This window comes from Coregonus clupeaformis, unplaced genomic scaffold (genome assembly GCF_020615455.1).
Source record: "Coregonus clupeaformis isolate EN_2021a unplaced genomic scaffold, ASM2061545v1 scaf0215, whole genome shotgun sequence".
NCBI classification, from domain to species: domain Eukaryota; kingdom Metazoa; phylum Chordata; class Actinopteri; order Salmoniformes; family Salmonidae; genus Coregonus; species Coregonus clupeaformis.
The window spans coordinates 396,396-410,202 of record NW_025533670.1 but is presented as its reverse complement, the minus strand read 5'-3'; the positions used below and the strand labels follow the sequence as shown (position 1 = coordinate 410,202).

At 44.4% G+C, this 13,807-nt stretch overlaps 1 protein-coding gene across 7 annotated transcripts in view; it reads right to left on the bottom strand.

Annotated features, from left to right (window-relative positions):
- LOC121556942 (interleukin-1 receptor accessory protein-like 1) overlaps window positions 1-13,807 on the bottom strand; it is a 277,390-nt gene that overhangs the window by 46,141 nt on the left and 217,442 nt on the right. The gene's annotated exons all lie outside the window — the stretch shown is intronic.

Sequence of the window (13,807 nt, the reverse complement as noted above, 5' to 3'; positions counted from 1 at the left end):
CTGATATTATGATTGTCTGTTTTTTCATATCAGCAAAGTAGTTGTGGTCCTCTGTAGCTCAGCTGGTAGAGCACGGCGCTTGTAACGCCAAGGTAGTGGTCCCCGGGACCACCCATACACACAAAAAAATGTATGCACGCATGACTGTAAGTCGCTTTGGATAAAAGCGTCTGCTAAATGGCATATTATAGTTACAGTTTTTTACAATCACTTTGGCACTAATTTCAGAACCTTGACGTCATTTTTCAAAACTCTAGACACAAAACTCACAACCAATGATCAAAATGCACATTTTTCAAAACTCTAACACTTTTTTTCAATTGCTTGGATACAATACACATAAAACTAAGATAATTTGTTCATTTAACAAAAATCACCTGTTCAATAGGACACAACTTAACATCAAAGTACTACTATTTCAAAAGGCAATTCACACATTACATTTCAGATGAGTGTCTATTCATTTCATTACAATTATCCAACTATCAATTGATACAACTGCTCAAAATGATAAGTAACTGTTGCATTACTCTTAATGCATAGTTGTATGGAAACAGACAAACAATATTCCATGTTTAGATCATGAAAGTTTCAAGATAACGAGATTCATTGTCACCAATTAGCGTGGAGCATGAACCAATTAGACTACATTATCTATGGATGTAATATTTCATCATCATTCTTTATCAGACACCGTTTCTATGGTCCCATGTACCACCTTTTCAGACTATTTACAGTATTGACAGTACTGCACTGTATGGATGCAGGCCCTTGTAATTGCTTGTCCAATTCTGCCAACTCGTTACTGATGATTGAGTTCACATTGTGGAACGAGTATATAAAGAATTGATTGGGATCCACTTGCAACAACATAGCGATACGTACTGTAACATGGAGCCGGCAGGTGATCCAGGTCACAATAGAGGTCAAGCAGTGGTGGGAGGAAGACGAGGAAGACGTGTTGGTCAAAGGAATGGCAGGGGACAAGTACCCCTTCTGAGAGGTGGTCGTGGGCCTCGTTTGAGAGGTGTGGGGGAACGTGGTAGAGGACAAGGCCACGGACCAAGACAGCGGCAGCAACAGCAAAGAGTGTCCAATGAAATTCGAGCAATAGTTGTAGACCATGTCATAAATCATGGCATGACAATGACTGAGGTGGCTACAATGATACAACCAAACCTCAGAAGGTCAACCGTGGCCTCAATAATCAGAACTTTCCGCACCGGTAAGTCGTCAGCATGCACTAAACATTATGCTACTCTCAATTGTCAAATGACTGCATACCAATGTGTATCACAGAGTAGGTGATGTGACCAAGTGTCTTCTTACTGTAATGTTTAAAACAACTATATCGTGTGCCTTTTGAAAGAAATGCAGACAGAGTGAAGCAAATGAGGACTGAGTATGTTCAGGTACAGTGAGGGGAAAAAAGTATTTGATCCCCTGCTGATTTTGTACGTTTGCCCACTGACAAAGAAATGATCAGTCTACAATTTTAATGGTAGGTTTATTTGAACAGTGAGAGACAGAATAACAACAAAAAAATCCAGATAAACACATGTCCAAAATGTTATAAATTGATTTGCATTTTAATGAGGTAAATAAGTATTTGACCCCCTCTCAATTAGAAAGATTTCTGGCACTCAGGTGTCTTTTATACAGGTAACGAGCTGAGATTAGGAGCACACTCTTAAAGGGAGTGCTCCTAATCTCAGCTTGTTACCTGTATAAAAGACACCTGTCCACAGAAGCAATCAATCAATCAGATTCCAAACTCTCCACCATGGCCAAGACCAAAGAGCTCTCCAAGGATGTCAGCGACAAGATTGTAGACCTACACAAGGCTGGTATGGGCTACAAGACCATCGCCAAGCAGCATGGTGAGAAGGTGACAACAGTTGGTGCGATTATTCGCAAATGGAAGAAACACAAAATAACTGTCAATCTCCCTCGGCCTGGGGCTCCATGCAAGATCTCACCTCGTGGAGTTGCAATGATCATGAGAACGGTGAGGAATCAGCCCAGAACTACACTGGAGGATCTTGTCAATGATCTCAAGGCAGCTGGGACCATAGTCACCAAGAAAACAATTGGTAACACACTACGCCGTGAAGGACTGAAATCCTGCAGCGCCAGCAAGGTCCCCCTGCTCAAGAAAGCACATATACATGCCCGTCTGAAGTTTGCCAATGAACATCTGAATGATTCAGAGGAGAACTGGGTGAAAGTGTTGTGGTCAGATGAGACCAAAACCGAGGTCTTTGGCATCAACTCAACTCGCCGTGTTTGGAGGAGGAGGAATGCTGCCTATGACCCCAAGAACACCATCCCCACCGTCAAACATGGAGGTGGAAACATTATGCTTTGGGGGTGTTTTTCTGCTAAGGGGACAGGACAACTTCACCGCATCAAAGGGACGATGGACGGGGCCATGTACCGTCAAATCATTGGTGAGAACCTCCTTCCCTCAGCCAGGGCATTGAAAATGGGTCGTGGATGGGTATTCCAGCATGACAATGACCCAAAACACACGGCCAAGGCAACAAAGGAGTGGCCTCACTGTATGTTCAGTTTCAAGATGGCTGTTGTAATAAAATTCCCTAATAATTCTACATTGTACAGTAATCAGTAAATCTCTTTCCAAAATGTATTTTTAGAGGGTGATGGAGCTGGATGCTGATGACAACCATCACAAATTCATATATTTGGACGAGGCAGGCTTTAACCTGGCCAAGACAAGGAGGAGAGGTCGGAATTTCATTGGCCAGCGGGCAACCATCCAAGTACCTGGACAACGTGGGGCCAACATTACCATGTGTGCAGCTATATCAGAAGATGGTGTGGTGGGACGCAGACCTCGTATTGGATCATATAATGCAGCTCTCCTTGTAACCTTCCTTGATGAGCTCGATCAGGTCTGTAGAGCTGATGGCGTGACCCATGTCATTGTGTGGGATAATGTCAGGTTCCACCATGCTCATATAGTGCAAGCATGGTTTTAGGCCCATGCACAATTTACCACCCTGTATTTACCCCCATACTCTCCTTTCCTTAACCCGATTGAGGAATTTTTCTCCACATGGAGATGGAAGGTTTATGATAGGCCCTCATGAACAAGTTACTCTTCTCCAGGCCATGGATGACGCATGCAATGACATCACGGCAGACCAGTGTCAGGCCTGGATTCGCCATGCCCGAAGGTTTTTTCCAAGATGTTTGGCTAATGAAAACATCCATTGTGATGTAGATGAGAACCTGTGGCCAAATCCACAAGACAGAGTTGATGAAAATGTAGAAGTACAGTAATCACTCCTATGTTTTGCTTTTTACAGTACAAGCAAGCAAGTTGAGGAACACTGCATTTGATGTTTTACAGTACTGTATTGTTTTTCATCAATATATTTCAGATTTTGTTCAATGATTCCACTGTGTCTGTAGTATTCTCTCTACTACTGCAGTACTTTTACAGGGATGTATTTACATGTAGTACCATAATGAAACATGTATCACCTATTTTGTACTACAATATTTAATGATTGTACGAACAATGACACAGTGAAACTATCGGTTGCTTGTGTGTGGGTGATCTAAATTAACGTTTCATTGGTATTTCACAATACATTTGTTTTTTGAACCAATGATTGTGCAAGTGCAAGATTTCTTTAAAGATATGAATGCACAATGCAATGTTTTGAACATTGGACAGCCTGTGTTACAAGTGATAACCGTTTTGAGTTTTGTGTCTAGCGTTTTGAAAAATGACGTCAAGGTTCTGAAATGAGTGCCAAAGTGATTGTAAAAAACTGTAAAACGCGGTCAGTTCCACTTTAAAGCATACCAAAGATTAGGCTAATGCTGATGATGTGTCCGAGATTAAAGAGGCGGTTTGTGCTCAAACAACTGGTAGAGGTACGGAAACGTCATCATTATTATTAATCTAACCTTAATAAAAACCTTTATATTATACTGGATGGAGAGAGATGCTGGCCTCAGTATCATACGATACCCCTGAGATTGTCAGAACGGAGCAGTGACTTCAAGAGTGATATTCATGCAAACTCTAACCACCACTACTTCAAGAGCCATTTGGAGGGGAATCTCATGGAAATCTGCAGCTGCAGTAGCACCCGGCTCCATCCAGCAGACCGGCAGGCAGGCAGGCACAGAGTGATGAGATGTACAGATAGACTCCAGAGGCCAGGGACTAGACTGACTGACTGACACAGTGAATGGGGCTGAGGGGTAAACTGACACGGCTCAGGAGACAGATTCTCTGCCTGTGCTGGAGCTTTTTCTCCCCTCTCAGCTCATTTTCCAGCCATATCTTATGCGTCGGAGATAGAGATAAGCCCAGTGTCTCCTAACTCCACCCAGCCAGCCCCGGGGACTTGGGACCAACGACGAGACGCCGGATTATGGATCCCATTCTCTCCTTCTTTTCTCAATCTGTTTTCTCATTTGTGTCTTTCTTGTGCACAGGAATTCATTTGTATTACAGAAACTCTAAATATGCTAAACATTGTGTTGATCACTCTAAACCCTAGCGCTACACAGCTGATTCAAATAATCAACTCGTCATCAAGCGTTGATTATTTGAATCAGCTGTATAGTATTAGGGCAAAAACAAAAGCTCGCTGTAAACTAAATATGACATTTAGTGATATGAAATTTCCCTGCACACTTGTGTACATGCAATCTGGGACATAGACCGGCCAGTCTATCTCATTAGTTCTCATTGAGTGAGGCAACAGTTCTCTACCAACCAACAATAGAGCCATGTGCTGTGAGTGTCACGACTTCCACCGAGGCTGCCTCCCCTCCTTGTTCTGGCAGGCTTCGGCGTTCGTCGTCACCGGCTTACTAGCCACTGCCGCTCCATATATCATCATTCCATTTGTCTTGTCTTGTCAAGTACACACACCTGGTTCATATCCCCTCATTAGTCTGTGTATAAGTGTTCCCTCTGCCCCTTGTCCTTGTGGGTGATTGTTTTATGTGAGTTGAGTGTAGCTCGGTTGAGCTACTCGTACCTTGTATTGCCGGGGTAGATTGTTCCCCTGTGCCTGTATTTTGTTGGAGCTACCCGTACCTTGTATTGCCGGGGTAGATTGTTCCCCTGTGCCTGTATTTTGTTGTCGCTATCCAGCGCAACTGTGTACGACGGAATAAACTCTGTATTCGGTGATTTACCCTGCTGCGCCTGACTCCTTCTAATCACACTCATCACAGCAACATCCACACTGTAACCCAAAACACCATCAAAGCCAGAGAGCCAGAAAGGCTAGCCACTAGAGCCCATATCAAGCTGGTCTGATCAAGGAGCGGCCATTAAATGTATGTTGAGAAAGCCAAAGAGGTGATTCGGCATCTTTCATTAGTGTTCTAACTCATCTCCCAATCCCTCCCCCAGGGTTTGGGGCTCAGATGTCTGTGAGATGGCAGATAGTGGTGGAAGATAATTGGCAGTTCAAAGATAATAGGGATTTATTTGACCATCTCTCTCTGGTTCTGAAACGTTCCGCCATGTTGCAGCCCCCTCGTCACATTATTAGGAGCAGAAGCCAGTAAAACATAAATAGACCTGTGAATCTGGTTGATGTGTATCTTTTCCCTACATGAATTATGGTAAACACCTCTAAACTTCAGCTATTTGGGAGACTAGGGGCAATTCAATGGCTTAGAATTGCAGGATGCACCTTGAGTGTGACAGTTAGTGTGCCCATTGAGGTGAGTTATGTGATGGAGCAAACATGGCGCAGTACCACTCCTGTCCACAAGAGGACACTATGGAGCTACAGAGCAGGTACACTGATGCAAAAAAAAAGCAAAGCGCGCTGATCGGTTCAGCTATGAGAGGAATCATTATTCTCTTCTTGCTACTCCACAGAAAATACTGTACCTTTATTCCTGGGGGATTGGAAATCACCCCATTTTATTATATGTAATGCCACAAGTGTTGATTTGATTTGATTTGAAGACATGCAGGCTCTAATGTACCATTATTTGTGTAGGCACATAATATACTGCAAATTCCCAGCATCAGATAATGGAGATTATGCACATAATAATCACAGTGGGAATACCTTTATTGACATGTTAATCTAGGTAGGCCAAGATCACACTGACTACACAGACTTCCTCTCTCTCTCCCTCTCTCTCTCTCTCTCTCTCTCTCTCTCTCTCTCTCTCTCTCTCTCTCTCTCTCTCTCTCTCTCTCTCTCTCTCTCTCTCTCTCTCTCTCTCTCTCTCTCTCTCTCTCTCTCCCTCTCTCTCTCTCTCTCTCTCTCTCTCTCTCTCTCTCTCTCTCTCTCTCCCTCTCTCTCTTCCTTCCTCTCTCTCTTCCTCTCTCTCTCTCTCTCTCTCTCTCTCTCTCTCTCTCTCTCTCTCTCTCTCTCTCTCTCTCTCTCTCTCTCTCTCTCTCTCTCTCTCTCTCTCTCTCTCTCTCTCTCTCTCTCCCTTACTCACTCCCCCCTCCCTCTCTTCCTTATCTTCCTCTGCCTTCCTTAAGCCTCTCTTAGTCACAGTAATAAGGTAAAAAGCTGCAGCATTGGCATCACTGCTCTGAGCGGAGGAAGGAAGCAGTCGATGGGATGCCCGATCGCCAGAAGAGCACACACACACACACAGAGAATACTGTACATGTAGGTGTTCAATCACAACTCATTTACTATTTACTGAAAGGAAGAGATGATTGTGTACAGTGGTGTGGAGAATGAATCCAACCAGAGCAGATCTCTAGCACATAGGGAGGAGCTGAGGAGAGCCATGCTAAGGTCTTTGATCCTATCTATACGCCTCAAAGAAGTACAGCCTGGGAGGCAAGTAATGAGGGCCCTTAATCATAAGGCAGGGTTCTTCAATTCCGGTCCTGGAGGGCCGAAACACCTCTGTTTTTCATCCTCTCCTTCGAATCAGGGGCTAATTCAGACCTGGGACACCAGGTGAGTGCAATTAACTACCAGGTAGAAATAAAAAACAGAAGTGTTCCGGCCCTCCAGGACCGGAATTGAAGAACCCTGTCATAAGGTCTGTTCCAGATCCTCATATAACCATGAAGTCTGTTCCAGATCATCGTATAACCCTGAGGTCTGTTCCAGATCATCATATAACCATAAGGTCTGTTCCAGATCATCGTATAACCCTGAGGTCTGTTCCAAATCATCATATAACCCTAAGTTCTGTTCCAGATCATCGTATAACCCTGAGGTCTGTTCCAGATCATCATATAACCCTGACGTCTGTTCAAGATCATCATATAACCCTGTGGTCTGTTCCAGATCATCATATAACCCTGAGGTCTGTGCCAGATCATCATATAACCCTGAGGTCTGTTCCAGATCACCGAATAACTCTGAGGTCTGTTCCAGGTATGTTCCAGTGCCTCATATAACCCTGAGGTCTGTTCCAGATCCTCATATAACGCTGAGGTCTGTTCCAGATCATCATATAACCCTGAGGTCTGTTCCAGATCCTCATATAACCCTGAGGTCTGTTCCAGATCATCATATAACCCTGAGGTCTGTTCCAGATCATTGTATAACCCTGAGGTCTGTTCCAGATCATCATATAACCCTGAGGTCTGTTCCATATCATCATATAACCCTGAGGTCTGTTCCAGATCATCATATAACCCTGAGGTCTGTTCCAGATCATCATATAACTGGGGGGTCTGTTCCAGATCATCATATAACCCTGAAGTCTGTGCCAGATCATCATATAACCCTGAGGTCTGTTCCAGATCATCATATAACCCTGAGGTCTGTTCCAGATCATCATATAACTGGGGGGTCTGTTCCAGATCATCATATAACCCTGAGGTCTGTTCCAGATCATCATATAACCGGGCGGTCTGTTCCAGATCATCATATAACCCTTAGGTCTGTTCCAGATCATCATATAACCCTGAGGTCTGTTCCAGATCATCATATAACTGGGGGGTCTGTTCCAGATCATCATATAACCCTGAGGTCTGTTCCAGATCATCATATAACCGGGCGGTCTGTTCCAGATCATCATATAACCCTTAGGTCTGTTCCAGATCATCATATAACCCTGAGGTGTGTTCCAGATCATCATATAACCGGGGGGTCTGTTCCAGATCATCATATACAAACACTATATAGGCCTATACTATACTGTACTTTCTGTACATACTGTACATAAATAATGATTTTTAAAAACTTAACCAGCACTTGCACTTGCACCCCCTAGCTACTTTATTGAGAAAAAAATGTACTTTCTATGCATTTGATATGTGGTTGTTCCACCTAGCTATCTTAAGATTAATGCACTAACTGTAAGTTGCTCTGAATAAGAGCGTCTGCTGAATGACTAAAATGTCAATGATGGCGTTCCCCTGCTCATACGTTGCGAGCATATACCAATGGTTGCGTGCCACGTCATCGACTGTGCCGTCGGGCACCAGATTGCTATAACATTTGATTGTGGTTAGCTGATAGGTAAAATACCTATCCAGGCGTTGTAAGATCTGGCAGGCATCAGATCTGGGAAGAGGAACCCAGATGCACCCACTATAAAGGCCTATACTGTACTGTACATCCTATATGTGAAACCTTATGATCTATCATTGGTGGGGCTGAGTACTTGGACCAAGCACAGAGCTTGACTTGGGCAGGAGCTCACCGGAGCTGAGTACCGGCACCTCAAATGTTCTACTGCTTGAGCTCCTGTTCCTCTTATAGAATATAAGCTCAACAGTATTGTGGAGCTCCTGCACCTAAATATAAACAGTACCGGCACCCAAAATGAGTACCGGAACCTATTTCAGTCCAAGTCAAGCACTGACCAAGCATATTGCTTGTGTTGAATGTGGACTCGTCTGCTAACAGTAGAGAAGGTTTTAAGTGAGGAAGCTTTCCATGTCTAATATAGCTGTCCTGAATAAATTAAGCTTCAGTTACTCTCACAATTGGAGCAAGATTTCAAAGTGAAGGGACGCTGCTTTGGAGATTTTCAGTGCCTTTGAAATCCCAGCTGTAATGACGTTGAAAAGTGTATTTAATCCTCCTACTCTTCCTTCATGGAGAGAGGAAGACGATTTACTACTGAACCATTAAGCCCAATAACAGGGTTTAAAACAAAAAAAGCATTTAATGTTCACAGCAGTTCTGCTTCTCTGATTGAGTGTGTGTGTGTGTGTGTGTGTGTCCACTGTGCCTGTGTGAGTGTTTGCGTGTGTGATCTTGAGCGTGCATGCGTGTGTGTGTCCTCTGATTGACTATGTATGTGTGTGCCTGTGTGTGTTTGGCTGTGCAGGGGCACACTTTGATGCATAGGGCTAATCGTTTCTCTATGCTTCTCTCATGGTGCTTTGTGTTCCTCTCTCTCCCAGTCATCCAGTATAAGCTGCTACTTACACTTACTGTGGCCACCACATTCAATTAGCCAGCTCTCTCCTCTCTCATACATGGCCCATCCACGGCTAGACACATATTTCCATTGGACCTCATTACCCAATTGGCTGGCGTGATGCTTCTCTCATTAAGGAAACACTCTGAGTTTATGGAACGACACAATAACAATAACTGAACCACTGTGCCTATTCTAAACCATTCTGAAGAGTCCTTGGCCATGCATGGAGGAAATGGGTGATTTCTACTATAGTACACAGCAGACCAGACCTGCACTTTTCATTATGATCATTGTGGAGATGTAACGTTAGGAGAGCGTTAAGAGATTTGGTTGTAAACCGCCATCTGTAGCACATTGAATGGTTGTGTTGATTTCTAATCAGAGGGCAAGTACACTGCAATCGAATGCAATCTTATAGAGATCAATGTATGGATGTGTGCCTGACTGGACACAGAGGATCGATCAGGTTATATTGCACCATGGACTCTGAAGTTATAGAGAGAGTTGGAGAGAGAGAAAGCGATAGAGAAAGAGAGAGAGAGAGAACACATCCAAATAATGCATGCCTGGTAGAGCACAGCCTGACATTTTCAAAAGATCAACAGCCTCTCCTGCATTGATATTTCAACAAGGCAACGCACTTAAGCACAAAGGGGGATTAATACAAAAGTCCAATGCGCTAATGGATGATCATTTTACCGATATGCCTGATTCAGATATGAAACAGAACACTAATAATAATAATGGATTGGATTTATATAGCGCCTTTCTACCAACTGAGGAAGTCAAAGCGCACTACGACTCTCATCTGAGACCAGGTCATTGCTTAACTCGCTAATGAAGTGTTTCAAAGCTAACCAATCAATAACCATCAATACTTATTTTATTAATTTCGACAACACACAATTGTTTACCTTAAGTTTCTTTGAGAAATTCCACTCCACCACTTCAAGGACTAGTGTCTCTAAAATGTTCATGCTATCCAGCGTCGACAGACAGGCAGGGGTGAAAGAGCTCACTCAAGGAGAAAAGGGAATCGCTATCAGCCCATCTGCACATTCACTGAGCATTCGCTTTAAACCCCGGACACCTATGGCTTTAGCCAGGCCCACAGGGAGGCCTGGAGAATTTCTAAGCAGCGCTCAGTGGGGAGAGCTACTGAAGCAAGGCCAGACAGAGATCCAGACACAGCACAACACAGTGGGGTCCTTCAGGCACTGCTGGGTCAGACTCTGTGGGCCCCACTGGCTCAGTGTAAAAGTTTCCTCTCCCTGTTGGCACAGATCTAGGATCAGTTTTACCATCCCTTAATCCTCACCTTAACCATTAGGGGAGAAATCACCCAAACAGACCTTATATCAGTGCTGAGGGGTAACCTCATCCTACTTCCCTAACCCCAAAAACGACTTGTCAGTCCCCCATGGCCATGCTCCGAGTCAGTCCCTGTATGGTCCAGTGGAGCGAGGAGGCTGCGAATGGAGCCAGAGATGGCTCACTGCCTACCCAGGGACGGCTCACTAAGCTCAGGCTGTGTCCCACACCTCTAGCCCCTGACTCCCTGGGCCCTGGAAGTCCATCTAATGACAGACCAACAGCACAGTGCTGTAGTGTAGCTCGTAGGCTATACTGTAGCTGCTTTTCCCAGGGCTTTGGCCATTGTGTGGAGGATCAATGGGACACGTGATAGGAATGTGAAGGGGGGTTGTCTGAGTCAGTGAAGCGAGGACTTTGACGGGTGGAGGGGCTGGAGAAGCCAAAGGAGAAATGTTGTTCCTTATCCCCACAAATCCCTGTTGAAGGAGGGAGAGTGGAATCAATGTCTCTCTCACTTTTCCTCTCTCTCTCTCTCTCTCTCTCTCTCTCTCTCTCTCTCTCTCTCTCTCTCTCTCTCTCTCTCTCTCTCTCTCTCTCTCTCTCTCTCTCTCTCTCTCTCTCTCTCTCTCTCTCTCTCTCTCAGGATAATTTCTCCCTCTGCTTTAGGATATGAGAGTAGAGTGGGCTGACACAGTTTCTCAGGAGCACAGATTTCCCATCTGTTGTCTCTCCCCCCTCCCCTCTCTCTCTCTCTCTCTCCCTCGCTTTTTATCTGCCCCTTCTCTCTCTCTCTCTTTCTTCCTCTCTCTAGCTCTGTTTCTCTCCTAAAGCGAGTCCTGGGAGGGCAGCAGCCAGGGCTACATTATGGATGCAGATTCAGGAGCGTGACAGACAAAGGGTGACAGACTTATTACTGTGTCCTCTGACCAGACCAATTAGCTTCAATGAGGAAGTGAAACGACCAGTAAGGAGAAGGACAAGGACACAGTAATAAGAACCCTGTGACCCAAAAGGGTATAGTGCCGGCTCTCTTACTTTGTCTCAACTTTCACATGTAATGTATCTTTGACTTAAGGCAGATTTGAAATTCTTTCTATGTGATTCTATTTTTGAAGGAAGTCAAAAGGAATAAAGGAATGACCTTTGAGGCTTGTCTTGCTTCTCCATGACTTTGATTAGGCCCAAATCTCATAAACACTGACCATTCTGACTTCTAAATCTAAATCCATGACCGTCTCATTTCTTCTGCCCTCGGCTCTTCTGATGCTTGGCTGAAATTGCAGAAAAAAGCGTCTTGGCGTCACAAATCAATTCGCCGGTCGCGCTTTCCCACCATCACCACCCTTTCCTGCTGCATACAGACAGAATCCACATCATCGACCCCTTTAAATTGTCCCTCTAGGGCCTCTGTATTGTAGCTCTCCTCCCTTCACTCCCTTCCTCCTCTAGGTGACATTTGTATAACCATCCAATTCAGCTAAACACACGGTAGCAGTTTAGGGCCTTTTCAACTTTATAGATACCGCTTTATGTGTGTGCTGTGCTGTGCAGTTCGCTGCTGCACCGTGGACTTTGAGAATTCAGATAACCTTGTGTTTCTTTAAAAAATTGCTTGTCTTAAAAAACCTAGGCACTTAAGCCGCCGTTCGCAATCCATTTAATTAAAACAATACGATAAATTACAAGCAATGCTATCAAGGGAGTGAGAAGTAAGCAGGATGAAGTTAAATTATGACCTTGCGCCGGAGTCGAGAGAACATTTTAAGGGGATATCATGGCACATGCATAAATTTAAGGCCAGAAGTGCTGATGTGTCAATCACTCGCCGTCCCAGAGTGCATTGCGCCAGACGGCGTGTACAGAACAAGTCCATATTTCATGCTCCGTGGAAGCCGCTACATGTCAAATCATGTGGGTATCATGGATGGGAAACAAAGCTATAACTCAACATATTTGGATACCTTAACCGTCTGTCACAGATCTGTTATGATCTTTGTGTTGCCTCAAGGTAAGATGGAATCACATAACATTACATTATAATTATACATGTCAATCACAATATATCACAGTACTGTTACAATATCACTCCTATGAGCCTTATGTACTGGCCGCCTAATCAAGATATTTTCATACAGTATAATGAAAAGAGACTTTTGAGAAGGAAAGAAACAATTTTTTTTAACTTCTCCATGTGTAATCTTCTTGGTCCCTGAAGATGCTTGTGAGTAATGCCATTCTGTTGATACGTAAGCCTCAAAACATTCAAAATCCATCGTGTCATTATATCTAAGCCCTAATCTGTCAACAGTCTCACATTTCAGCATGCAATATATTCTTTCCTGCTTTCCCCAAACCCTGGTAATCAATTCTGATGAGTCCTTGACAGGAGGATGACATGAGAGAAAAGGTTATACTGTGTGTGTGTGTGTGTGAGAGAGAGAGAGAGACAGAGTGAGAGAGATTGTCTGAGTAAGACAGCGAGATGTGTAAGAGAATATGTCTGAATATGTGTGTGTGTACAAAGGTGGCCATGCTAGGGTGACAGCACAGGGAGCATGCTGATGAGCTCTCCCCGAGCACTGATCGTATTATCTCTCCCCCTCCTCTCCCTCTCTCTTTCTCTCTGCAGGTAGTAGGCCTGCTATCCCAGTGACTGACACTTTCCTCAATCACCGCTACAGTATTTGCATTCATAATGACCGTGGCACCATGCCTGGGCCAGTGGGAGCTGTCACAGCGCACCCTGAATCATCTGAGCCGACGCACCGTAACTTGGACAGACTGGCCATGACGATAACATTTTCAACAGAGCCTTGTCACAAAATGCCAATTTTAATGCCCGCCGGTGACACGGGCTACCTACTGCAACACTTAACCAAATTGACTCAGGATGGCTTCAATCATATTTTCTAAAAGAGAGGGAAAGGGGAGAGATGGGGGTTCCATCTGTAGGAGGTACCATAGAGTTTGACGGACTGACAGACGGATGGATGGGTGGAGCTGTCAGGATTGGGATGTGTCCCACTGGGCCTGCTCTTGCACTGCACCCTGGGATACTGGGGTGACTGGTTGGGTTCCACACTGAGTCTGTAAATGACAGGAGGATGGAGATGGGTGCCTA